Here is a 26,745-nt window from a genome sequence, read left to right on the forward strand (position 1 = left end):
AAGAGTACAAGAAAAAGCCCGCTACTCGCCGCTCCCATAAAAAGATAGAAGTAAAGAGTAACCAAAAGAGAGGTCAATTTCGGTTGGAGAGGTGTCTTGATACACTCATTTTGAAAAAGGTCAATAGACAGGAGGAAATACAGACAAAGGAAAGCTGTTCTAGAGTTTACCTCTTGCATAAGGGTTTGGATAGTATAGGGATGAGCATGAGTAGAAAGTCGTGTGCAGCGGGGCCGCGGGAGGGAGGGAGGCTGCAGTAAGCATGTTCAGAAGAGCAGTCATCATTAATATATCGATAGAAGATAGAAAAAGAGGCAACATAGCGGCGGAATTTATGAGGTAGGAGGTTGTCAGTAAGAGGCGGAGAGCTGATGAGACGAAGACCTTAGACTCCACTCTGTCCAGGAGAGCTGTGAGGTGGAATTATTGTTATTGTTGTTGTTTCATATTTAAAGATTAATATACGTATTTTTCTTATACATCTCTCTCTCTCTCTCTCTCTCTCTCTCTCTCTCTCTCTCTCTCTCTCTCTCTCTCTCTCTCTCTCTCTCACACACAAACTACCTGGTGGTCACCTCCAGGTGGTATGGGCTAAGGTCATATCCCACTCAGTGGCCTCGACGACCTGGTGCGCGTCGCAAAGAACGGTGAGCGAGCGTGCGTGCGTGCGTGCGTGCGTGAGCGTGATAATGTTTTTACAACAAAGGAGACAGCTCAATGGCGCCAAAAAAGGAAACAATAATATAAAAAAAAGCCCGCTACTTGCTGCTCCTGATAAAAAAAAAATCAAAAGAGGTGGCCGAAAGAGGGGTCAATTTCGGGAGGAGAGGTGTCCTGATACTCTCCTCTTGAAAGAGTTCAAGTCGTAGGCCGGAGGAAATACCGATGAAGGAAGATTGTTCCAGAGTTTACCAGCGTGAGGGATGAAAGAGTGAAGATGCTGGTTAAATATTGCATAAGGGGTTTGGACAGTATGTGATGAGCATGAGAAAGTCGTGTGCAGGGGGCCGCGGAGGAGGGAGGCAAGTTAGAAGAGCAGTCAGCGTGAAAATAGCGATAGAAGATAAAAAGAGTCAACATCGCGACGGAATTTAAGAGGTGAAAACTATAAGTTGGAAGAGGAGAGGTGATGAGACACGTGAGATGCATACTCCATACGAGGGCGGACAAGGCCCTGTATATAGATAGCAACTGTGCGGGGAGAAGAACTGGAGGAGACGATACAGAACGCCCAACCTCGAGGAAGCTGAATTAGCGTGAGTGGAGATAAGGAAGTTTCCAGTTGAGATTTTGAGTTAAGAATAGACCGAGGATATTTAGTGTTGAAGAAGGTGACAGCTGAGTGTTGTTGAAGAATAGGGGATAGGTGTTTGGAAGATTGTGTCGAGTTGATAGGTGGAGAAATTGAGTTTTTGAGGCATTGAAGGACACAAGGTTCTTCTTACCACAATCGGAAATGATAGACTCCAGTCTGGAGTCGTGTACTTCCTGTTGGGATGGCCTTCTATTGAAAGAAGTTGAATAATGCAGAGTGGAGTCGTCGGCGTATGAGTGGACAGGAAAGTTTGTTATTGAAAGAAGATCATTGATGAATAACAAGAAGAGAGTGGGTGATAGGACAGAGCCCTGTGGAACGCCTCTGTTGATAGGTTTAGGGGAAGAACAGTGACCGTCTACCACCGCAGATATACAACTGCCGGAAAGGAAACTGAAAATAAAGGAACAGAGAGAGGGATATAATCCAAAAGAGGGTAGTTTAGTAAGCAAAGTCTTGTGCCAGAGACTCTATCGTAGGCTTTCGATATGGCTAAGAGAGGATGACCAAGAGTTAGTTAAGAGAGCAAGAAGATCGCCTGTAGAACGCCCATTGTGGAACCCATACTGGCGATCAGATAGAAGGTTAGAAGTGGAAAGGTGCTTTTGAATCATCCGGTTAAGGATTGATTCAAAAGCTTTAGATAGACAGGAAAGTAAAGCTATAGGGCGGTAGTTTTAGGGATTGGAACGGTCACCCTTCTTAGGCACAGGCTGTACAAAGGCATACTTCCAGCAGGAAGGGAAGGCAGATGTTGATAGGCAAAGACGAAAGAGTTTGACCAGGCAGGGTGTCAGCACGGAAGCATAGATTTTAAGGACAATAGGAGGCACTCCATCAGGTCCATAAGCCTTCTGAGAGTTGATGCCAGAGAGGGCATAAAACATCATTTGAAGAATCTTAATAACGGGCATAAAGGAGTCAGAGGGGGGATGAGTAGGAGGAATATGCCCAAAATCGTCCAGGGTTGAGTTTTTACAGAAAGTTTGAACGAAGAGTTCAGCCTTAGAGACAGATGAGACGGCAGTGCTGCCGTCAGGGTTAAGGAGAGAAGGGAAAGAGGAAGAAGTGAAATTGAAGGAGATATTTTTGGCTAGATGCCAGAAGTCACGGGAAGAATTAGAAGAAGCAAGGTGTTGACATTTTCTATTGATAAAAGAAGTTTTGGTAAGTCGGATAATATATATGGCACGATTCCGGGCTGACATGTAAAGGTCATAGTTAGCGTTGTGAGATGCCTCTATCTTTAACAGCACGAGAACAAGTATGATTCAACCAAGGCTTTTAGCATGAGGAGTAGAGAAAGAACGTGGAATGTGCTCCATTCCAGAGACAATCACCTCTGAGATGCACTGGGCACACACAGAGGGTCTCTCTCCTGGAAGCAGTAATCATTCCACGGAATCGGAAAAGTACATCCTCAGATCGTCCCACCGAGCTGAAGCAAAATGGCAGAAGCATCGCCTCTTCGGTGGGTCCAGAGGATGTACAGGAACGATAGGACAGGAAACAGAAATAAGGTTATGATCGGAGGAGCCCAACGGAGAGAACAGTTTGACAGAGTAAGTAAAATGATTAGAGGTAAGGAAGAGGTCTAGAATGTTGGGCCTCTCTCCAAGACGGTCGGGAATACGTGTAGGGTGCTGAACCAACTGCTCTAGGTCGTTGAGGAGAGCAAAGTTGTAGGCTTGTTCACCAGGCTGGTGTGTGAAAGAGGATGAAAGCCAAAGCTGGTGGTGAACATTGAAATCTCCCATGATGGAGATTTCAGCGAAGGGAGAGTGAGTCAAGATGTGCTCCACTTTAGAATTCAAATATTCAAAGAATTTTACATATTTATAGAGTTAGGTGATAGATAAACAGCACAGATATATTTAGTAATAGAATGAAAATGAAGTCTTAGCCAGATGGTGGAAAATTCAGAAGAGTCAAGGTCGTGGGCACGAGAGCAAGTGATGTCGTTGCGCACGTAGGCGCAGCATCCACCTTTGGATTGAAATTTAGGATAGAGATAGTAGGAGGGAACAAAGTAGAGGTTGCTGTCAGCAGCCTCAGAAACCTGTGTTTCGGTGAGGAAGAGAAGGTGAGGTTTAGAGGAGGAGAGATGGTGTTCCACAGAATGAAAATTAAAACAAAGACCGCGAATGTTGCAAAAAATTGATAAGGAGGAGGTTCGAAGAGTTATCAGGACACCTCTCAAGTCGGCAGCCAGAATGGGAGTCCTCCCTGGGGGAAATTATGGTCCCCCCCCTCCCCCCAGGCGGGGACTCCGAGGCATTGTTATTTTTCGCCATTTATAATTTTGAATTTTGGGAAAAGGTGTGTGTGTTGTGTGAATATAGTGTGGTGTAGAAAGAGAGAGGAACTGTCTTTAGAGAGCATGCTGAACTGCTCTCTGGTGTTGATGAGACATAAGGGAAACGGTTAGTAAGGACATGGGATGGGTCTTTGAAGGGCTTCAGCATCCTCCTCGCTTCTCATATATCCTCACCGGGAGTAGGTCACGCCCGTTCGGTAGGTGTCTTCCTACCTACTCCTACTATAGGATCGCTAAACAGTTCATGGTAATCCCAGCAACTTTTACTAGAGGCTTTTCAAACAGGCGAACTTAGGCGCCGTTTAGGATGGGAAAGAGCCTACATAGAGACTTCAGATTTGCATGGAATAAACCTTGAGGCGGTCTTCCTAAGGTGGGCAAGACGACGCGCCCCCTAGCGTATGCCCCAATGATTAACTTATTTCCTCCTCTCCGGTACTCCAGGAGGCTTCGTGATCATCGTGATGCGCCATGAGCACCTACAGACCGTGCCTTCCTACAAGGACAAGCTGGAGCCTTACATGGACCAGCTGGAGGCGGACGGGAAGTGGAAGAAGGTAGGAGCACCGTTGCCAGATTATCGTACTCAGAGCATAGTATTTACCGTTTTTTGACACCTAACTATTGCCAAGAAACATCAGGAATTAACTATTTTAACGACAGATATAAATGAATTTAGTTATTGAGGACCAGGAGACGGTTTTGGGGTCGGAAGTTGGTAAATATAAGAGACTGAGTACAACTATCTGGCAACGTTGGTAAAAGAAAACATTTACTCTAATCAAGGTTTCTGTCTGGCGGGGCTGTTCACTGTATGGGCGCCTGTCACGACACTGGTATAAGGAGATGGTCAGGAGCTGGCCAGCGGGAGAAGGTCATGTATTTGAAATGATGGTCATAATTCCTTCAGGTGGAGCGGCGCACCGTCCCAAACTATTTCTGTGAAAAGGAGGGTCTCTTCGTCTTCCGCATCACTAAGCCTGAGTGAGGAGGAAGAGGAGGAAGGAAAGGAGAGATGAGGAGGAAGAGTTATAGTTGTGCTGTGCCAAGGCCGTCTCTGTGTTGCAGCCTTGGCTTTCGTCGCGGCACCCGAGACTGAGGTGTGAATTATCGAGGTCTGGCAACCTGGTGTCATGGCGTCTACGATGTTATATGATAGTCTACGCATAGGACACATTTGTCAGTATTAATCATATTATTGAAATTGTCGTAAAAATCTCTTTTAGTTTATAAGACTGAGGCTGCAGAATGCTTAACCTCAGACCTTGCTATCATCTCCAATTGGGATAAAAGGAATGTCTGGTCTGGGTCTTGGGGTCTTGATGATGTACAGACATGTATATATATAATAAACGGGTGTTTAATTCCCCTCAGGATCATGTTAATCTTTGTTTGTTTCTCAAGTTAATTTAAGTGATTACTCTTCCTAATTTTAAATGTGTCTGCTGTTCCTAATTTATAATGTGTCAGCTGTTCCTAATGTATAATGCGTCTGCTGTTCCTAATCTTAAAAGCGATTGCTGTTCCTAATTTTAAAAGCGTCTGCTGTTCCTAATTTTAAAAGCGTCTGCTGTAGCCCTACGTGGCGCAATGCAGAGGAAGTTAACTTATTTAATCTGAAAGTAAAGTGAAATGATCATAAAGTAAAGTTAAGTAACAGAGTAGTGAAGTATATGTGGCAGGTAGCATGTGGAAGGATGAGATGGAACGAGAGAATAAGATTAACGAAAAGAATAAAAACTCTCGCCCCCATCCCTCCCTCCTCCATACTTCCTTCCTCGAACAGAGTCGTCCGCCACTGGAACAGCCTCCCCGCAGAAGTAGTCAGTGGGGAAACGATCAACTCCATTTCCACTGACAGTAACTTTACTGCGTCGGGAATGAACTGAACGTATCCAAGGTCACTTAATGTTCTTAGTTCTGTTATTTTCTTCTTCTATTATGAGATATCATCATCATCATCATCATTTCGTTTAACGTCCGTTTTCACTCTTCCTGAGCGGTTGGACGCTTTATTGGTCTCCTCTATTCTGCTCTGTCTTCTGTCTGATGCTCATCCAATCCCATCACTGCCAAGTCTTCCTGTATACACCTTCTCCACCTTTTCCTAGGTCTACCAACTGGTCTCCTTCCTTTTACTTTCAATCTCTTCAAAACTCCCAGCACTGTATCCTCCCCTGCTTTTCACATGTCCGAACTATAGGAGTCTCCCTTCTGAGCACTGTTACCAGGTTCTCTACTCCACATCTTTTAGCCACATCTAGCTGCACTAGATACCCTGTCTTGCTAATCTCTCCACAACTCCCAGCACTGTATCCTCCCCTGCTCTCTTCAGATGTCCAAACCATCGGAGTCTTTCCCATCGGAAGGAGTTTCTTTTCAAACCGAGTCATCCGTCACTGGAACAATCTTCCTTCAGAAGTAGTAAATGCGAATACTATCAACTCCTTCAAATATAGAATCGACCTTCACTTCGCTGCGTCGGGAGTAAACTGAATATTGAGGTGCTTTCATCTGCTCCTCAATATCGAGGTGCTTTCATCTGCTCTTCAGGCCCCAAGTGGCTGTCGAGCAGATTAAATCACCAAAGCCGGCAACCTCGTAATGAGCCAATAGGCTTTATGTTGCCTGCATTTCCATGTTTCCATGTTTCTGAGGTGGTGGCGGAGTGGCTAGCGTGCCGGCCCCGCATTCGCAGGTTTGATGATGATGAGGGTTGGAATCCGCCGCTAACCACCTGGGATTTTTCAGTCACCGCCGAGGGGCCTAAGACTACTCACATGCTGTCCTGAAGACTACCCACCAACCCGGACTCTAGAAGATGCTATGCAAGTGAAGTCAAGAAAGATCTCCGGGGGACAGCATGAGCCAATAATAATTGCGCCAGTATAAACAATTGTCTGCGCCATAACGGGCTCGGGCCCACCATTAGACCCCGAATAAAAAAAAGCCTGCCGGCGCTTTAGGTCATATATAAAAAAGGAAAAAAGAAACTGTTTCCAGGTCCTCTACGCCACATCTGTTAGCTACATCTGCACTGGATCGACACCCTTCTATAAATTGCTTTCCCGCCCCCTCCCTCCCTCCCTCCCTCCTTCCTTCCTTCCTCGAATTGAGTCGTCCGCCACTGTAACAGCCTTCCTGCAAGAGTGGTTAGCGCATACTGTGTGATTTTCAGTTAATACAAGAAACATGTGTGCAATATTCATGCAGTGGAGAAAATGATAAGACTCGTAATATGATAATAGAAAACAGTAAAGGAAGGAATATTAATTAAGTGCATGAAACCAATTATAATCATTTTCCACAGATAGAGGTCGTTTTGTTCTTGTTCTTGTTTTAATATTTTTTTTCTTCTTCTTCTTCCCCTATATGAGAGAGAGATAATAAAGATAATATAATAATAATAATAATAATAATAATAATAATAATAATAATAACAATAATAATAATAACAATAATAATAACAATAACAATAATAATAATTACAATAACAGTAATATGAGAAGTGTGATAAAGGAGAATTACAGAAGAACAAAGAAGAGGAAAGAAGGAATGGAGGAAACAGAAGGAAGGGGAATATAAATAATGGAAATATATAACAATAGAACGGGTCAAAGTGGGACGGTGGGGCGGTACTCGGATCACCTCTAAACAAAAAAACGTGACTGAGAAAGAGTAAGGGAGGAGAGGGAGAGAATGTAAGGGATTAGGGAGGTGGGAACTGGGAAGGGAGGAGATGAGGAAAAGGAAAGAGAGGGAGAGAAAGAGTAAGGGAGGAGAGAAGATGGAAGAGAAGGAGGGAGAGGGAGAGAAAGGAGGGATGGAGTGAAAGGGAGAGAGTGAATAAAGGAGGAAAGGAGGGATGGAGGGGGTAAGGAGTAAGGGAGGTGATAAGAGGGAGAGAGGGGTGTAAGTAAAGGAAGGTGAGGGAGAGAAAAAATAAGGGAGGAAAGGAGGGGATGGAGGAAAAGGAAGGAGGTGAGGGAAATGAGTAAGGCGAGGTTCCCACTATTCCGTTTTGACGGATCCGTCGACGTTAATAATGACCTCAAAATGACGTCAGCGAAATAGCGGCCGCTCGGCACGGATGATCCACTCCGTCAGTCCATCGTCCATCATTTGTTGACAAACATATGGACAGCATTAACCACAACGACCTCTTGTATATGTTATTTTGTAGCTAAGTACTTATATTTCATATTCATGATATGTAGGATACTAATTTTCATTCTGTGGAGCACCATCTCTCCTCCTCTAAACCTCACCTTCTCTTCCTCACTGAAACACAGGTCTCTGAGGCTACTGACAGCAATCTCTACTCTGTTCCCTCCTACTATCTCTATCCTAAATTTCAATCCAAAGCTGAATGTTGCGTCTACGTGCGCAACGACATAACTTGCTCTCGTGCCTACGACCTTGACTCTTCTGAATTTTCCACCATCTGGCTAAGACTTCATTGTCATACTATTACTAACTACATCTGTGCTGTTTATCTCTCACCCAACTCTGCTATCTATGTAAAATTCTTTGACTACTTGAACTCTAAAGTGGAGCACATCTTGACCCACTCTCCCTTCACTGATTCAATGTTCACCACCAGCTTTGGCTTTCATCCTCTTTCACTGACCAGCCTGGTGAATAAGTCTACAACTTTGCCCTCCTCAACGACCTATAGCAGTTGGTTCAGCACCCTACACGTATTTCTGACCGTCTTGGAGACACGCCCAACATACTAAACCTCTTCCTTACCTCTAACCCTTCTGCTTACTCTGTCAAACTGTTCTCTCAGTTGGGCTCCTCCGATCACGACCTTATTTATGTATCCTGTCCTGTCGCTCCTGTTCATCCTCTGGACCCACCAAAGAGGCGATGCTTCTGGCATTTTGCCTCAGCTCGGTGGGACGTCCTGAGGATGTACTTTTCCGATTTTCCGTGGAATTATTACTGCTTCCAGGAGAGAGACCCCTCTGTGTGTTCCCAGCGCATCACAGAGGTGATTGTCTCTGGAATTGAGGCATACAAAACCTCTTTCATCAACAGAAAATGTCAACACCTTGATTTATCTATTTCTTCCCTTGCTTCTGGCAACTAGCCAAAAATATATCCACCAATTTCACTTCTTCCTCTTTCCCTCCTCTCCTTAACTCTTACAGGAGCACTTCTGTCTCATCTATCTCTAAGGCTGAACTCTTCGCTCAAACATTCTGTAACAACTCCACCCTGGACGATTCTGGGCATATTCCTCCTACTCATACCCCCTCTGACTCATTTATGCCTGTTATTAAGTTTCTTCATAATAATGTTTTATATGCCCTCTCTAGCCTCAACTCTCAGAAGACTTATGGACCTGATGGAGTGCCTCCTATTGTCCTTAAAAACTGTGCTTCCGTGCTGTCACCCTTCCTGGTCAAAGTCTTTCGTCTCTGCCTATCAACATCTACCTTCCCTTCCTGCTGGAAGTATACCTTTGTACAGCCTGTGCCTAAGAAGGCACACCGCTCCAATCCCTAAAACTACCGCCCTATAGCTTTACTTTCATGTCTATCTAAAGCTTTTGAATCAATCCTTAACCGGAATATTCAAAAGCACCTTTACACTTCCAACCTTCTATCTGATCGCCAGTATGGGTTCCGCAAGGGTGTTCTACTGCCGATCTTCTTGCTCTCTTAACTGACTCTTGGTCATCCTCTCTTAGCCGTTTCGGTGAAACTTTCTCGGTTGCGCTAGACATATCGAAAGCCTTCGAAAGAGTCTGGCACAGGTCTTTGCTTTCTAAATTCTATCATGCTCTCTGTTCCTTTATCTCCAGTTTCCTTTCCGCCCGTTCTATCTCTGCTGTGGTAGACGGTCACTGTTCTTCCCCTAAACCTATCAACAGTGGTGTTCCACAAGTCTCTGTCCTATCACTCACTCTCTTCCTGTTATTCATCAATGATCTTCTTTCCATAACAAACTGTCCTGTCCACTCATACGCCGACGACTCCACTTTGCATTATTCAACTTCTTTCATTAGAAGGCCATCCCAACAGGAAGTACACGACTCCAGACTGGAGGCTGCAGAACGCTTAACCTCAGACTTTGCTATCATTTTCGATTGGGGTAGAAGGAACCTTGTGTCCTTCAATGCCTCAAAAACTCAATTTTTCCACCTATCAGCTCGACACAATCTTTCAGACACCAATCCCCTATTCATCAACAACACTCAGCCGTCACCTTCTTCAACACTAGATATTCTCGGTCTATCCTTAACTCTAAATCTCAACTGGAAACTTCGTATCTCCTCTCTCGCTAAATCAGCTTCCTCGAGGTTGGGCGTTCTGTTCTTCTCCCCCGCACAGTTGCCATCCATATACAGGGGCCTTGTCCGCCCTCGTATGGAGTGTGCATCTCACGTGTGTGTGTGGGGGGGGGGGGGGGCTCCACTCACACAGCTCTTCTGGACAGAGTGGAGTCTAAGGCTCTTCGTCTCATCAGCTCTCCTCCTCCTACTGATAGTTTTCTACTTCATAAATTCCGTCGTGATGTTGCCTCTCTTTCTATCTTCTATCGATATTTTCACGCTGAATGCTCTTCTGAACTTGCTAACTGCATGCCTCCCCCCCTTCCGCGGCCCCGCTGCACACGACTTTCTACTCACGCTTTCCCTATGCAAGAGTTAACCAACCTCTTCACTCTTTCATCCCTCACGCTGGTAAACTTTGGAACAGCCTTCCTTCACCTGTATTTTCTCCTGCCTACGACTTGAACTCTTTCAAGAGGAGGGTATCAGGACACCTCTTCTCCCGAAATTGACCACTCTTTCGGCCACCTCTTTTGATTCTTTTTTTAGGAGCAGCGAGTAGCGTTTTTTTTTATTATTGTTTCCTTTTTTTGTGTCATTGAGCTGTCTCCTTTGTTGTAAAAAAAAGTGTTTTACGTTGTTCTGAAGGATGTTGTGTACCAGCTTACAGGCGGAGAATCCTATTGGCTGTTGTGAGCCATCTGGAGTGGTTTAAATTTCCTGGATTTCTCCTTGACAGTGTGTCAGGAACAGTCCCATTAGAGATTGCTTTTCCCAATTGGTCCTGCGAAGCCATGTGGCCCACTTGTTTTACCATCGAGTTTTTCAAAAAGGTGACGTAGTGACAGCTCATTGCCATGGACCTGACAGATGAACCAATGAACTGGGTGGGCAAGGCTTTTCTCGACTTGACAAATCACCCCAGATTTATTCCCAGTATTTACAGTAGTCCATCACATCCAATCGCCAGTACGTTTTCCGTGGAAATTCTTTTCTATTACTCTTTGCAGAACCAGTGGCAGGTTAATAATGGCCTAGATATTCTGAACCTGGTTCAGCCGCTATAGCAATATGCTCTTCAATTACCTTTCTCCTATAGTCTCTATTTCCAATCTTCTCCGTAGTAAGAGTTTCTTTCCTTCCATCAAAGTAGATGCCTGCAACTTATACTTTCCCATGTGCTTCCTTTGTCAAATGTTGTCCGTTTGATTGCCTCGATCTCCGTACTTTGTTCCTATCTATGACTTTGGAAGGATCCTCTTTTGTAATAACCCCTAAATCTTCAAGGATTGCACTAGATAGTAATGCAGCACCACGATCGGACACTCCAACCCAGTCACAAACCTCATGGAAAGAAGAGAACAGACGTTTTTGTTCTCTATTTTTTTTCTTTTTCATCTCTTCATTGTTGTCCCACAGCTCCACCTTCTTTTGGTTTTCTATGATGGAGCTGATACTTGGAAGGGGTGTATTCATCTTCCGAGTCAGTCAAATTTGAGGACGAGGTATCACTTTGAACAAGACATCCTGATGCTTGTAACTGGCTGATGGTCTTGCAGCATATTGATTTCTTCTTTCTTCTCTTTTCCTAATGGCTTCAGTTGTTCGTTTGTTCACTCCTCCAATGAACATTTTACGTTCATTTATTTGGTCCTCTACAAATTCTTGTTCTATTTTGGGGTCTTTCTTCTGTCGAGGACAGGCACAGTACTGGAATTCAGGGCACCTGCAAGCTGTTACTTCAAATAATCTAGCAGCATGACTACTGTGATAGTTGTGATGACTACCCTCAAAGCTGTGATGACTACTGTAATAGCTGCGAGCACTACATCAAGTCCTAGCCATCCTAGCTCCCCAAAACGTGGAATTGGGCAATATAAAGTCGACTCACGTCCGTCTGTATGTCTTTTATAGACGACCAAACGGTGATAGCTACAGACATAGGCTTTATATGTTTTTGAAGCGTATTATGCTCCCGAGTAATCATGGCACATAATATGAGGACATTAATATACAATTTTTTGAAGTTATTTAATAAAACTATCAAAAATGGTCCAAACGTTGGGTCCATCGGCGTTTTCTGCTGATGCCGGAGCGGCGGAGGTTGCGGACAAAGAGGGACTCAGCCGAGTTATGTTCAGTGCAAAAGAAAAACAATCCCCAAAACGACGTTTTCCAAAATTTCCGTTTCAAACGGCTTAACTCTTCCTTTTCACGTTGATTTCTTTGTTTTAAGAGTTATTTTCCGTTTCATTTTAACCCTTCATTTTCACATCGAATATTTAAATCCCTTTTCACAGTCATTTACGAATCCTCAGCTTCATCAAACCTCCAGCTACACCTATTTTATTATTAAAAATGGCAAAAGTAGTACCTATTATTTTTTTTTTAGTAAAATCATCAAAAGTACTTTTTTTTTTTTTCCTTTTGCATGTAGATTCATCCTTACCTCCACAATACCTCCAGAACGTCCCTCCATTGGCAAATTAACTTCTCAGGCTCGCAGTAAGCGGCAAAGACGGGATGGAGAAACTGAGGCAGACCGTGCTCATCGTTTGGAGGCTCTCAGACTCTACAATTCTGAAGCAAGGGCATCACTGTCTGACCAGCAGAGACAAAACCGCCAAGAAGCGGATAGGTTGCACCACCAAAGAACCAGAGCAAGGGCAACAGATGAACAACGTGCAGACACAAGGCTGGAGAATGCAGATGCACATCGTCAAAGGAGAGCAGAAGAAACCTTGGAACAGCAAAGGTTACGCCTGGAAGCTGAACGTCAAAAGAGAGCAAATACAAAGGGCATCACCTGGTTCAAATGGGCCTTCTCCTATGCCATCAAGAAGGACTACAACAGCAGCCCAAAGGTCTGCATTGGCAAGATGGACACAGTTTGCTCCCAATGCAGAGCTAAGAAGTGGCCAAGAGAAGCTCCAGTCATGTGCTGCACTGGAGGAAAAGTCAAGTTGGAGGCCCTTCAGGCACCGCCAGTGATCCTGCAGAAGCTGCTGACAGAGAACAGCCCACAAGCCAAAAACTTTAGAAGAAAGATCTGGAAGTACAATGCTGCCTTAATGATGACTTCCTTTGGTGCCACCAAGAAGCTCACTGCATGGGTTCGTTACTACCTACAAGATCCAAGGCCAGTGCTACCACCGCATGGGCATTCTACTCCCCCTAGAATATGAAGAGCCCAAGTTTGTCCATGTCTTCTTCATGGATGGTGATGACGAAACCAACAGACGCTGTACACTTAACCAGTCGGTCCAACACGACATCATCGAGGCTTGAGTGTCAACATTGCTTCCAGAGGGAAAGCGTCCAGAATATGTGCCGCCGCACTACAGTGGAACAGACAGCGGAAGTGCCATGGGAAGACTTGGGAAAACTGCAGCAGGAGGACCGAGATCTGAGACCAATTATGGATTGGCTGAGTCAATCGTCAACGCGACCTGGGTTGGAAGTAATCTCTAGAGAAAGCCCTACCACAAATAATTAATGGTCTCATTGTGACACTCTTCGGTTGGGCAACGGGGTGTTGCAGCGACGCTGGGTCTCTCATGATGGTCTTGACCACTACTGGTCCACGGTGCTACCTATGAAGTCCCGGAAGGAGTCTTGAAAGAAATGTACGACAGCATCACCAGCGGACACCTTGGGGTAAAGAAGACACTGAGTCGCCTGCGCCAAAGGTTCTACTGGGTTGGCATGAGGAAGGACGTGGAAGAATGGTGTCACGCGTGTAAGGTGTGCTGTGCAAAGAAGGGCCCCAAGAAGCGTCACCGTGCCCCATTGCAACTATACCAGGTTGGAGACCCCAATGAACGGGTGGCAGTGGATATAGCAGGACCCTTGCCTCTGACGACGAACGGAAATAGGTACATCTGCGTCACAATGGATTACTTCACCAAGTGGCCGGAAGCCAACGCCATCCCTGACCAGGAAGCCACTACCATCGCTAAGATATTGGTGGAGGAGTTCTTCTGTCGCTTCGGTGTGCCTAACTAGCTCCATTCCGATCAGGGAAGGAATTTTGAGTCAACAGTCCTTGCTGAGTGTTGCAAGCTCCTGGGTATCAAGAAGACCCGGACCACCCCTCTGCACTCCCAGTCAGATGGAATGGTGGAGAGGTTTAATTGGACGTTGGGCCAGGAGTTGGCCAAGCAGTGCAACAATGATCAGTCTTCATGGGATCAGAAGCTGCCTGCGCTCCTCATGGCCTACAGGTCTGCCGTCCACGAGACTACGGGGTATTCACCGGCAAAGCTGATGTTTGGACGTGAGCTGCGATTGCCGGTGGACCTACTGACAGGAAGGCCTCCTGGGGAAAGTCTTCCAAGGGACGCCTCCAGTTTTGCCCGTCAACTAGAGGAACGGCTGGAAGAGGTGCACCATCAAGTCCGTGGTGCCTTGAAGTTCTCCGGGGAGGCCATGAAGTGCGGTTACAATATGAGGGCAAGCCACGTTGACTTCAAGGAAGGAGACCAAGTCTGGTTTTACAACCCGCAGAGGAAGAAAGGACAGTCTCCGAAGTTATAGAACCCCTGGGAAGGCCCTTATAATGTGCTAGAACGCCTCTCCGACGTGACTTACCGAATCCGGAGAACGGAAAGGACCAAGCCGAAAGTTGTCCACGTCAGCCGCCTATGGAGGTACCGCGGTCCGGGAAACTACACCTGGAACAACTACAGACACCCAGCAGCCGGCGAAAACGTAAGGGACGTCCAGGACCAAGAGGAGGTCGACGACGACATAAGCCTTCTGGACCTTTCAGCCGAGGGAGATAACCTCCCGGCTTCGGCAGATGTTCCAGAGACACCCCAAGAAGCGGACGACGACGAGGCGCACCAGGAGACAGACGCGCAGGAGGCAGCGAACAGAAGACAGAGACAACGCAGGCGTCCACAGCGATACGACGATTATTATGTTTTTGATTAATTATCTTATGTTTGTATATAGTTAAGTGCGTGATCGGGACGATCACAATTAAGAGGGGGGGATAGTGTTGTGCTGGAAGCTTCCCCCGGCGTCCATGGGCCTCTAGAAGGCTCCGGGAGGAGCGAGCAGGGGGGCGGGGAGCAAGGCGAGCCGTCCGCGCCCCGCGGGGCGCGGCCAGACGCCAGGTGGGAAGTGTTGCCAACTCGCATATATTTTTGCTACATGTTCTTGTATGATCTAAAATATACTGTAACATTCTAGACTGTACTGTTCTGGATATATATAGGAGAAGAGGGCGAGAGAGTCAAGTCCGAGTCATAGTAAGCTAGTGGCCAGTGAAGAGTCGAGTGAAGTGTACTACTAAGGAAGAATATTAAACTACAGAAGTTGTGCGAAGTGTTTACATATCTCCCTTTCACGGAGTCTTGTGACGGCGACACGGAACCCAAGTAATACGTCCGGCATAACATCATCATCATGTAGAAGACATTCATTATCGCATTTCTAAATTGATTTCATGTAATATGGTATATTTCTAACTACATTATATTATAATATAATATAATATTATACAATATTATAATTTCACGGTCACACACACACTGTACACACTGATGCGCGTCACTAACATCACCAGTGAATGCGCCACCGTGGTATAGTTGCCAGATACCGCCACCACGCTAAACATTCTGAAAACCGTGACACTACTCTCTGTCGTCGACTGTACATGGATGTTGTTTGTGTACACGGTGTTCCTCAGACAGTTGTTACCGATCAAGGTTCAGTGTTCATAAATTCCGTGATGCAGGAGATAAATTAGAAGCTACCTATGCGACACGCGAAAATAACGGCTTACCATACAAGTGGAAATGAAATAATAAAGCTCGCAAATTATACCGTTGTTAACATTTTGAGGACAATGGTTCTAGAAGATTGTCCATTTGGGATATAATTTTACTTACTTGCAGACACCCTGGCCTATAATGCTGCGTATCATCGCACCATAAAGGAGTCCCCTTTTTATCGAGAGACAGAGAGAGGATTTTAAGAGATCCTCGTATGCCCTACACTATGTTAGAAAAAAAAAACTCAGCAGCCCTGGTATGATATTGACTCCTATAAAGAGGAAATGACTGCAATTGCAAGGAAAGTTTATGATGTTTACTCCTATAAAGAGGAAATGGCTGTAATTGCAAGGGAAGTTGATGATATTGACTCCTATAAAGAGGAAATGACTGCAATTGCAAGGAAAGTTTATGATGTTTACTCCTATAAAGAGGAAATGGCTGTAATTGCAAGGGAAGTTGATGATATTGACTCCTTTGAAAAGGAAAGGGCTGCAATTGCAAAGAAAGGTTATGATAGATGCCAGGTTTACACTGAAGAAGGTAGAGAAGAAATGGAAAAGTATTACAAAGCCACAAAAGTCAAAACTATCAGCGTTGGCGCCAGAGTGTTCCTCAAACATACACCAAAAAGAAAAGAAAATAAAAAGTTGCAGCCTATTTTTGATGGACCCTACAGGGTAATAGAGACGATCAGTGATATGGTGGTAAAAATTAGAAACCTCAGGACTAGTAAGGTTTCAACGGTCCCCACAGATAGAGTAAAAGTCCTTCATGAAGACTGCATCGACGTGCAGCAATGTCCAACGGTTAGGCGAGCATACCCTTAAATCCAGAGACAGACACTGATCTATTCGTTGCATTGCTCAACCCTGAAATCGCTGAAAAAAATTCTACCGAAAATGAAAACTCGTAGCGGAGAGGTGACTACTACTGATGACACATTAAATAATGTTCGTTCTACAACAGCAATAAACAGCTGATGCACAGGCCCTACCTTCTCAGGTTACTCCCAAACTTTCAGAGCCACCTCAGCATAGATAAAACCTTTGCTCTTCCTCTACGGTACAAGAGTTGCCTAATGTAATGTCAAAACCAATACGATATAAAACAGGAATAATGTATAAAGATGAAAATGCAATGATTAAGCGGAAATATGACGAAATAGACCACAGATTGATTTGACTCTTTCGGTGTACAACTCAATAACACAACAGGAGTCCCCAACACGTGCTGGCCAAAGTTTCACACCAACATACTATCTATATTATAGTCCTCACAGACAGAGACTATAGTACCGCTTAGCCTCACAGAAGATGTTTTAGCTGCATTATATAAAGCACGGAATTTAACTGCTTCTTTAGCTTGAAATGTTATTTAAATGTCACCTGAGTATCCAGCTGTAAAAGCAATAAAATACACACTCCTTAATTTTGAACATGAATTCAGTTCATTGTTGCATCATCTAAGAAACGTTTTAGGCTATGTGATGACTACTAATCAAAACAAGCTGCATGCTTCTATGAATTATACAAAAAAAAAAAAAAAAAAACGTGAAATAATTATTTTTTTAAGGATCCTTGTCTAATATCTTATTTGGTACCGCGACCCAGGCTCAAGTTGATGCTATTCATGGAAAAATAGAGTACTAGAGTCATTAACTGAGAAAAATTTATATAGTTAAATGTTTATTATGGAAAACTCAACATCGTTAAGTAATATGCATGCCATGCAATCTGCCTTCAATAGGCTATATTCAGCTGTAGATGTATTGAACCAAGTCGTGCGCCAATTTTCTATAGACTTTGGCTTTAGGAAGAGAAAAAAGCTCCTACAAGCATTGTTGTATTTTGACTTAGCATTATGCTGACCAGGTATACAAGATTTAAAGTTGAGTCTGCAGGCTCCCCTGCAAACATACATAACTCCAACCATTATGTGAGACAAACAGTTGTTCAGTACATTAAAGGAAGCCTAGGTTCGGCCTCCAGGTCTTTTGTGCCTTGCAGTTCTTGATTTTTTAGCTTTATATAGGGATGTAATAACTGTCCTCCAGGACAACGGCTTTGCACGATTCTCGTAATTTCTGTCTCACGAAACCTTTACGAGGATATCCGCCTGACACCTTTGATGTCTTTCGAATCGACTCCCTTCCATTTTCTGTGCAGAATAGCACTTACTTTCTTATGTATAGTGTTGATTCACGATATATTGCCTTCAGTGAGAATAGGAAAATATATTTTCTGCTTTCTAGTATATAACACAGTAACAAGAATAACCATATGTTAGTTTGTCCTCCCACAGGCCCCGTCTATGAGGCTAGTGACGCAGCCTCTTGTGAATCGGCTGCTTTCTTCAATCATGAGTCAGTGATCAACCTCTGCCACACAATAGTCTTGAAAACATTTACCCCTATGTTTATAAAAGGTCCTGGCTACTGGACCTATTCACTTGCCTCCCCCATCACTCTGACACTCACATGCCCTACCAGTCCTGTAAACAAACATACTGTCAGCTTGGCGGGTAATGGAAAATTGACGCTTAGGCAAGGTTCTCTTCGTAGTGCTGAGTCCATCTCCCTACAGGAGCTAACAGATGGCTTGCAGCCCCTTAATTATGTGGTCGAGCCGGATCAGCCCTTTCAACCAGCAATCCCTTGGTGGATTGTCTTCGCCATTGTCGTGATCCGGGTTATTCTGCTGGTGACGTCTGCCGTGGGGTATTCCTATGTCCTGCGCTACGCAGAACACCGCCTACTTCCAGAATAGAGCCAATTGCAGACATTGAAAGGCGTATCTTCTCTCTCAACCAACACCTGTGAGATATCAGTGGCGAGATCTTCCTGAAGGGGAAGTATGTCGGGACCCAGAAAACGAACAAACAACGAGGGTAATGGAAAACAGATACCCAGAGAGGAATGACAGATATACAACTGTGTAAACATCTGACAGGACAAACACTAACAAGAAGGGTGACATATATAATAGTGTAAACATCTCATAGTACAAACGATAACAAAAAGGGGAAACAACGGCGGTCAAGGAAAACAGATACCCATACTCAGATACAGAAAACAGATACCCAGTAGGCGTGGTCAGAAAGTGTGAACAGCCATTGAAAAATACTCTGAACCTGTGACGTCATTCGTGGCGACATGTTATAAACCATTAGCTTAAAAGAAAAATCACTGTCTTAAGAGTGAATCACGAATAAGCAGGAGAAGTAAAACAATACAACATAATGAGCGAGCCAATGGGTGTGACAGGAAGTATTGGCCACTGGTTATGTAGAAAATTAAGGCGTGTCAAGGATGTAAGTCCGCCTCAAGCAAAGAAAAATGTGAACTAGAAATCAGTGGTATGGGCAGACCGAGCTTGGTTCTCGCCTCAAGCAGACCTGCTACTCACTCAGCTGAGAATGGCTGTTGTGATCTTAATCGTGAGAAGAAATTCGAGAATCTAAGGGAAACCGACTGTATTGTCCTGGAGATTATAATGTAGGAGATGTGTAGTAGGATTGTGAGTGGAACAGGATCGTGATTATTTTATCGCGATATAAAGCAAAGGTAAAACCACTGGGTGTGGTATAATTTGGTGTTTCCGTGACTTGTAGTAGATTATACTATAGGAATGTGTTATTAGGATTTTGTGAAGAGAGTACATAATGATTGTGATGTAAGCAGAGAAGCAGAGATAAGTGGAACGACGATTGTTATAATTATTGGCAACAATTGAGCACATATTGTAGTATTATGTTTAAGACATGTCGTTTGTCATATGTTGCATCCATTGCTGAATATGCCAGTGTTATGATCGTCTGAGCATAGAATATTGCGTAAGGGAATTACTTTCATTTAATTTTAAATAAATTTATATTTTCTTTTTCCCTTGTTTATCCCCGAACACCAGTCTCCAATAACAACTTAAGCCGGATCACGCTACCAGGGATACGAGACGGTCATATATGGAGTAATTAATGAGTGATAAAATAATTGTTTTAATACAAGTTAATACAAATGAAATAAAATATAAAGATTAAATACAAGAAAAGAAGGGTCCAAAGTGTGGCTGTGTCAGATACCTCTGTAATACAAGTAACTAGGAGCTCCGAGCCAACAAATATATTCAGTCCTCAGTCACACACACACACACACACACACACACACACACACACACACACACACACGTACAGTGTAATTCAAGCAAACATATCAAAATTGAAAATGCTCGTATCTCGCTTATTTCCAGAGTAAAGTTTTTTATTAACAATCAGCAGCGGACGGGAAAAAAAAAAATGGATAACCCGACGGGCCTGACGTGTGGGCTGGGCAGTGGAGAGAGAGAGAGAGAGAGAGAGAGAGAGAGAGAGAGAGAGAGAGAGCAAATCATCCGTCTACTGACCTGTATGTCCTCACTAAACTGAGGGAAATCACGAACGGTAGGTATAATAATTTATGAGGAGTAACGAGCCTCCATTATGGGAGGTAAGGGTTGCATATGACTTGCGCTACACTGTCGTGTCATCCTGACAAGATGTTGCATCACTTCCACTGTACCCCTCCACTAGTGGTGGCAGCGCTCCACACGTTGGCACGAAGCAAGCACTTAACGAGCATAAGCAAATCTTGTGTTTACACTTGTAATATTTGCTTTGTTTTGTGTATGCAGCTCAGCGTTTTAAGGAAGTAATTGTTTTGAATCTTCGTAAACTTCAATTTCAAGAAAATAAAAATGTATAAGAAATGCATTGTAATTCTCAGACAACGACGTTGTTTGTTAACGCTCATCGGATCCGGGGACGAGTAGGTTTCATTGCTTGTTTCTCCAACAGAAGTTCAGTCATCTATAGGCGATGGAAAGTTTTCAGATTCCGCCATAATCAACTTTACTTTTTAACTCTTAGCGGGTGATATTTTCTCAAATAGTCTCCAGAGCAAATACCCTTCACTCATCGTTAATCAAGTCATACTGAGTATACTATTCTGAGGAGACCTCGGGTAACCTTGTCCCAGGGAATCTACCCCAACGGCCGGTGGCAACACTGCAGGGTGGCGCACGGCTGCCTGAGGTGACGGAGCTCACATATGAGGAGTCCGGTGGTAGCGGCGCGTGCCCTGCCATAAGTGTAACCATCACGTACCCTTTGAGGCTCCTAAATACTCTTCCGAACGCATGTGACCAGTTGTTGTGTCGCGTGTAACCCAGATTGACGCAGCGACGGAGGGGCAGCCTGAGGGACCAAACACCTATTCCTGGGAAGTACTTCCGTGGGTTGCCTCGTAGCAGCACAAGAGGTTTGTACTGATGTTTCAGGAATAAGAAAGTGAAAGGATTGCATCACCTACAAGAGTACTTCCTTCCGTGTATAGTTATGTGAGCTCGTAAATTCCACCGTCGGTTACAACAGAAACGGCAAATCGTGTATACTGCCCCTTTTCTCTCCCCACCCCCTTTTCGCTGCTTTTTTTACGTTGCTCAAATGGCAATTAGCACTACCCTAACTACCATCCCCTCCCTGTCTTTGGCTTTACAGTGCCTAAAGTCAGAGAACTCCATGACCAATAACCCAGGAAAACTACTGTTGTACAATCGTGGTACACAAGTGTTGACACACTGTCCACTCGGTTTCGTTCACCGGCCCTGACTTTAAAATATATACATCGCATGGAAAGAGGCTAATGTTCAGATATGTCACTACATATACACTCTCCATAAGTTATTAGATATGAATCTGTCAGTTGTGCACACTGATAACAAGTTTGTAATTTGTGGACGAAAATGTCTCTTTTACATTTCGTTCAAATTTAGTCAAGGACAGCTAAAGTTGTTTACAACGCTATTACGCATCTGAATGTATGTTGTACTCATTTCTGCAACGTCGTCCCTAAGAAAATACGAAGAAAACATTGATAACGTGCACAAATATTATGATATAATATAAAAAATATATAATGATGTCACCATTTAACTCTCGCTAGACAATGTTATGCAATTACGTCGCCATCGACCATGCCAGCCGGCGCATTTAGGAAACTAGTAGGCTATTATGAATTGAATATAATTACAAAGCTATTATTTTGCATTTAAGAATACTAAGCGATTTGTTTGCATTTATGAAACTATACTATTACTTTGCATTTACGAATACTAAGCTATTATTATGCATTTAAGAAAACTAGGCTATTATTTTGCAGTAACTTTTTTTTCTTAACATAAATTAATCTCTCTCTCTCTCTCTCTCTCTCTCTCTCTCTCTCTCTCTCTCTCACACACACACACACACACACACACACACACACACACACCAGAATGAACACTGACGACCAAAGCCAAGCAAGTATTTAGCTTATGGAATGCAGAAAATCTTATTACAGAGCGTGCACTGGTGGAAACAAGAGGATTCATAACATTTCTTTTTAAAAAAACATAATCGTCGTGCAGTTGACGCTCACAGTTTCGTAACAAAAATCCTTAAATAATATCTCTTTCACACCCACACACTCTTTGACCCTTACACACACACACGCACACACACACACACATACGTCACATATAACTCAAATGTAGCTCTGCTGGATAGTTGCCGTCTTTCGCTGGCGGCGTCCGAAACATTTTGGAAACTGTGTCAACACTTGCGTCCCACGACTGTACCTTCAAAGTATGTATAAAACACTTCGATGACGTGACGAAAGCTATCATAATTATTACCGTGGAGAAAATGTCTCTTTTCGGGTACGGCGGCTGCGCGGGGGTGGTGAAGGTGAGCTCCTAACAAGGTAGATCAATATTGTTTAATTTATTAGACACATAATTATATAACGCAGGGTTGTTTGATTTAAATCAAGTTGATTTAAATCACTGATTTAAATTTAAGGATTTTTTTTAATCATTGATGTAAATCGACTTTAATTATGATACTCTTTTCAAATGTCATCCATGAGCTTGTTAGTTCATTATGTGTATATATATATATATATATATATATATATATATATATATATATATATATATATATATATATATATATATATATATATATATATATATATATATATATATATATATTCAATCAGCTACATATAAGAACATAAGAACACAAGAACGTAGGAGTCTGCAAGAGGCCTGTAGGCCTGTACAAGGCAGCTCTATTGAACCTAAGCTCCTGTGTATCTAACCCCACCTAATTTCGCTGTCCATGAATTTATTTAATCTATTTTTGAATGTGACAGTTGTATTGGCAGTCACCACATGACTGCTAAGCCTATTCCACTCATCCACCACTCTGTTAGTAAACCAATTTTTGCCTATGTCCCTGTTGAATCTGAATGTATCCAGTTTAAGCCCATTACTTCGTGTCCTACCCGGTTCTCTTACCAACAACACCTTATGAATATCCCCCTTATTAAAGCCCTTCATCCATTTATAAACCTCGATCAAGTCTCCACGCACCCTTCGCCTTTCTGGAGAATGCAAGTTTAACTGTTTGAGTCTTTCCTCGTATGGCAAGTTTCTCAACCCCTGAATCATCTTAGTCATCCTCCTCTGCACCGATTCTAACATTTTGATATCCATTCTATAGTAAGGTGACCAGAACTGAACCGCATAGTCAAGATGAGGTCTAACTAATGCTAAATATAGTTTGAGGAAGACTTCGGCGCTTCTGTTGCTTACGCTTCTTGAAATAAATCCCAGTACCCTATTTGCTCGATTTCTAGCTTGAATGCATTGTGTCCTTGGACGGGGATCAGAGCTCACTAAGACCCCTAAATCCCTCTCGCACCCAGACCTGCTTGTGGGAGCGTCATTTAAGCAATAGTTATGTGAGGGGTTGTTGAACTCCATTTGCCATTTATCCGCCCTGTCATACAATGTTTAGTTCATCCTGGAAAATACTATCGTCCTGATCCGACTCAATTACTCTACCGAACTTGGTATCATCATATGGCCGGAGTACGTAGGAAGACACCTACCGAACGGGCGCAAGCCACTCCCGATGAGGTATATATGGGAGGTGAGAAGGAGCTGAAGCCCTAAAGACCCTTCCATGTCCTCACTAACCGTTTCCCTATTGTCTAAACAACACCGGAGAGTAGTTCAGCTTGCTCTCTAAAGACAGATCCTCTCTCTATCCACACCACACTACATTAACACAACATATACACCTTTTCCCAAAATTCAAATTTCAAAATGGCGCACCTACATCAAGCCTCGGAGTCACCGCCTTGGGGGCACAAATGCCCCAGGGAGGACTCCCCTTCTGGCTGCCGACCCGAGAGGTGTCTTGATGACTCCTCGAACCTCTTTCTTCTCAATTTCTGCAACATTCGCGGTCTCCGTTCTAATTTTTATTCTGTGGAACATCATCTTTCCTCCTCTAAACCTCACCTTCTCTTCCTTACCGAAACACAGGTTTCTGAGGCTACAGACAGCAATCTCTACTCTGTTCCCTCCTACTATCTCTATCCTAAATTTCAATCCAAAGCTGGATGTTGCGCCTACGTGCGCAACGACATCACTTGATCTCGTGCCCACAACCTTGACTCTTCTGAATTTTCTACCATCTGGCTAAGACTTCATTGTCATTCTATTACTAAATACATATGTGCTGTTTATCTCTCACCTAACTCTACTAACTATGTAAAATTCTTTGACTATTTGAATTCTAAAGTGGAGCACATCTTGACCCACTCTCCCTTCGCTGAAATCTCCATCCTAGGAGATTTCAATGTTCACCACCAGCTTTGGCTTTCATCCTCTTTCACTGACCAGCCTGGTGAACAAGCCTACAACTTTGCTATCCTCAACGACCTAGAGCAGCTGGTCCAGCACCCTACACGTATTCCCGACCGTCTTGGAGACCGGCCCAACATTCTAGACCTCTTCCTTACCTCAAACCCTTTTGGTTATTCTGACAAACTGTTCTCTCCGTTGGGCTCCTCCGATCACAATCTTATTTCTGCATCCTGTCCTATCGCTCCTGTACACCCTCTGGACCCACCGAAGAGGCGATGCTTCTGGCATTTTGCTTCATCTCGGTGGGACGACCTGAGGATGTACTTTTCCGATTTCCCATGGAATGATTATTGCTTCCAGGATAGAGACCCCTCTGTGTGTGCTCTGCGCATCACAGAAGTGATTGTCTCTGGAATGGAGGCATACATTCCTCGTTCTTTCTCTACTCCTCACGCTAAAAAGCCTTGGTTTATTCACGCTTGTTCTCGTGCGGTCAATGATAGAGAGGCAGCTCATAAAAGGTACCAGAGCCTTCAAACTAATGCTAATTATGAACTTCACATTTCTGGCCGGAATCGTGCCAAATCTCTTCTCCGACTAACTAAAAACTCTTTCATTAATAGAAAATGCCAAAACCTTGCTTTCTCTAACTCTTCCCGTGACTTCTGGCATCTAGCCAAAAACATCTCCTCCAACTTCACTTCTTCATCTTTCCCTCCACTCCTCAGTCCTGACGGCAACACTGCCGTCTCATCTATCTCTAAGGCTGAACTCTTCTCTCAAACTTTTTCTAAAAACTCCACTCTGGACGATTCTGGGCATATTCCTCCTACTCATCCACCCTCTGACACCTTTGTGCCTGTTATAAAGATTCTTCAAAATGATGTTTTCTATGCCCTCTCTGGCCTCAATCCTCAGAAGGCTTATGGAGCTGATGGAGTGCCTCCTATTGTCCTTAAAAACTGTGCCTCTGCGCTGTCACCCTGCCTGGTCAAACTCTTTCGCCTTTGCCTGTCAACATCTACCTTTCCTTCCTGCTGGAAGTATGCCTTCATACAGCCTGTGCCTAAGAAGGGTGACGGTTCCAATCCTTCAAACTACCGTCCTATAGCTTTACTTTCTTGTTTATTTAAAGCTTTTGAATCAATCCTTAACCGGAAGATTCAAAAGCACCTTTCCACTTCTGATCTTCTATCTGATCTCCAGTATGGGTTCCGCAAGGGGCATTCTACTGCCGATCTTCTTGCTCTCTTAACTGACTCTTGGTCATCCTATCTTAGCCGTTTCGGTGAAACTTTCTCGGTTGCGCTAGACATATCGAAACCCTTCGATAGAGTCTGGCACAGGTCTTTGCTTTCTAAACTACCCTCTTTCGGATTATATCCCTCTCTCTGTTCCTTTATCTCCAGTTTCCTTTCCGGCCGTTCTATCTCTGCTGTGGTAGACGGTCACTGTTCTTCCCCTAAATCTATTAACAGTGGTGTCCCACGGGGTTCTGTCCTATGTCCCACTCTCTTTCTGTTGTTCATTGATGATCTTCTTTCCAAAACGAACTGTCCTGTCCATTCCTACACCGATGATTCCACTCTGCATTACTGAACTTCTTTTAATAGAATACCCACCCTACAAGAACTTAACGACTCAAGGCTGGAGGCTGCAGAACGCTCAGCCTCAGACCTTACTATAATTTCCGATTGGGGCAAGAGGAACCCGTTGTCCTTCAACGCCTCAAAAACACATTTTCTCCACCTATCCACTCGATACAATCTTCCAAACAACTATGCCCTATTCTTTGACAACACCCAGCTATCACCTTCCTCAACACTAAACATCCTCGGTCTATCCTTAACTCAAAATTTCAACTGGAAACTTCATATCTCATCTCTTACTAAATCAGCTTCCTCGAGGCTGGGCGTTCTGTACCGTCTCCGCCAGTTCTTCTCCCCCGCACAGTTGCTGTCCATATACAGGGGCCTTGTCCGCCCTCGTATGGAATATGCATCTCATGTGTGGGGGGGCTCCACTCATACAGCTGTTCTGGACAGAGTGGAGGCTAAGGCTCTTCGTCTCATCAGCTCTCCTCCTCATACTTATAGTCTTCTTCATCTTAAATTCCGCCGCGATGTTGCCTCTCTTTCTATCTGCTATCGATATTTCCACTCTGACTGCTCTTCTGAAATTGCTAACTGCATGCCTCCCTCCCTCCCGCGGCCTCGCTGCACACGACTTTCTACTCATGCTCATCCCTATACTGTCCAAACCCCTTATGCAAGAGTTAACCAGCATCTTCACTCTTTCATCCCTCAAGCTGGTAAACT

The 26,745-nt window shown here is 43.9% G+C and overlaps 1 protein-coding gene across 1 annotated transcript in view; it reads left to right on the forward strand.

Annotated features, from left to right (window-relative positions):
* The first annotated feature begins 20,823 nt into the window (after window positions 1–20,823).
* The window catches only part of LOC127002592 (uncharacterized), a 97,694-nt gene continuing 91,772 nt past the window's right edge, over window positions 20,824–26,745 (forward strand). Inside the window, exon 1 of the mRNA XM_050868676.1 lies at window positions 20,824–20,988. The gene's annotated coding sequence lies outside the window, so the exon portion shown is untranslated. The remainder of the gene's footprint in view (window positions 20,989–26,745) is intronic.

Source organism: Eriocheir sinensis, chromosome 23, assembly GCF_024679095.1.
Source record: "Eriocheir sinensis breed Jianghai 21 chromosome 23, ASM2467909v1, whole genome shotgun sequence".
Lineage (NCBI taxonomy): Eukaryota > Metazoa > Arthropoda > Malacostraca > Decapoda > Varunidae > Eriocheir > Eriocheir sinensis.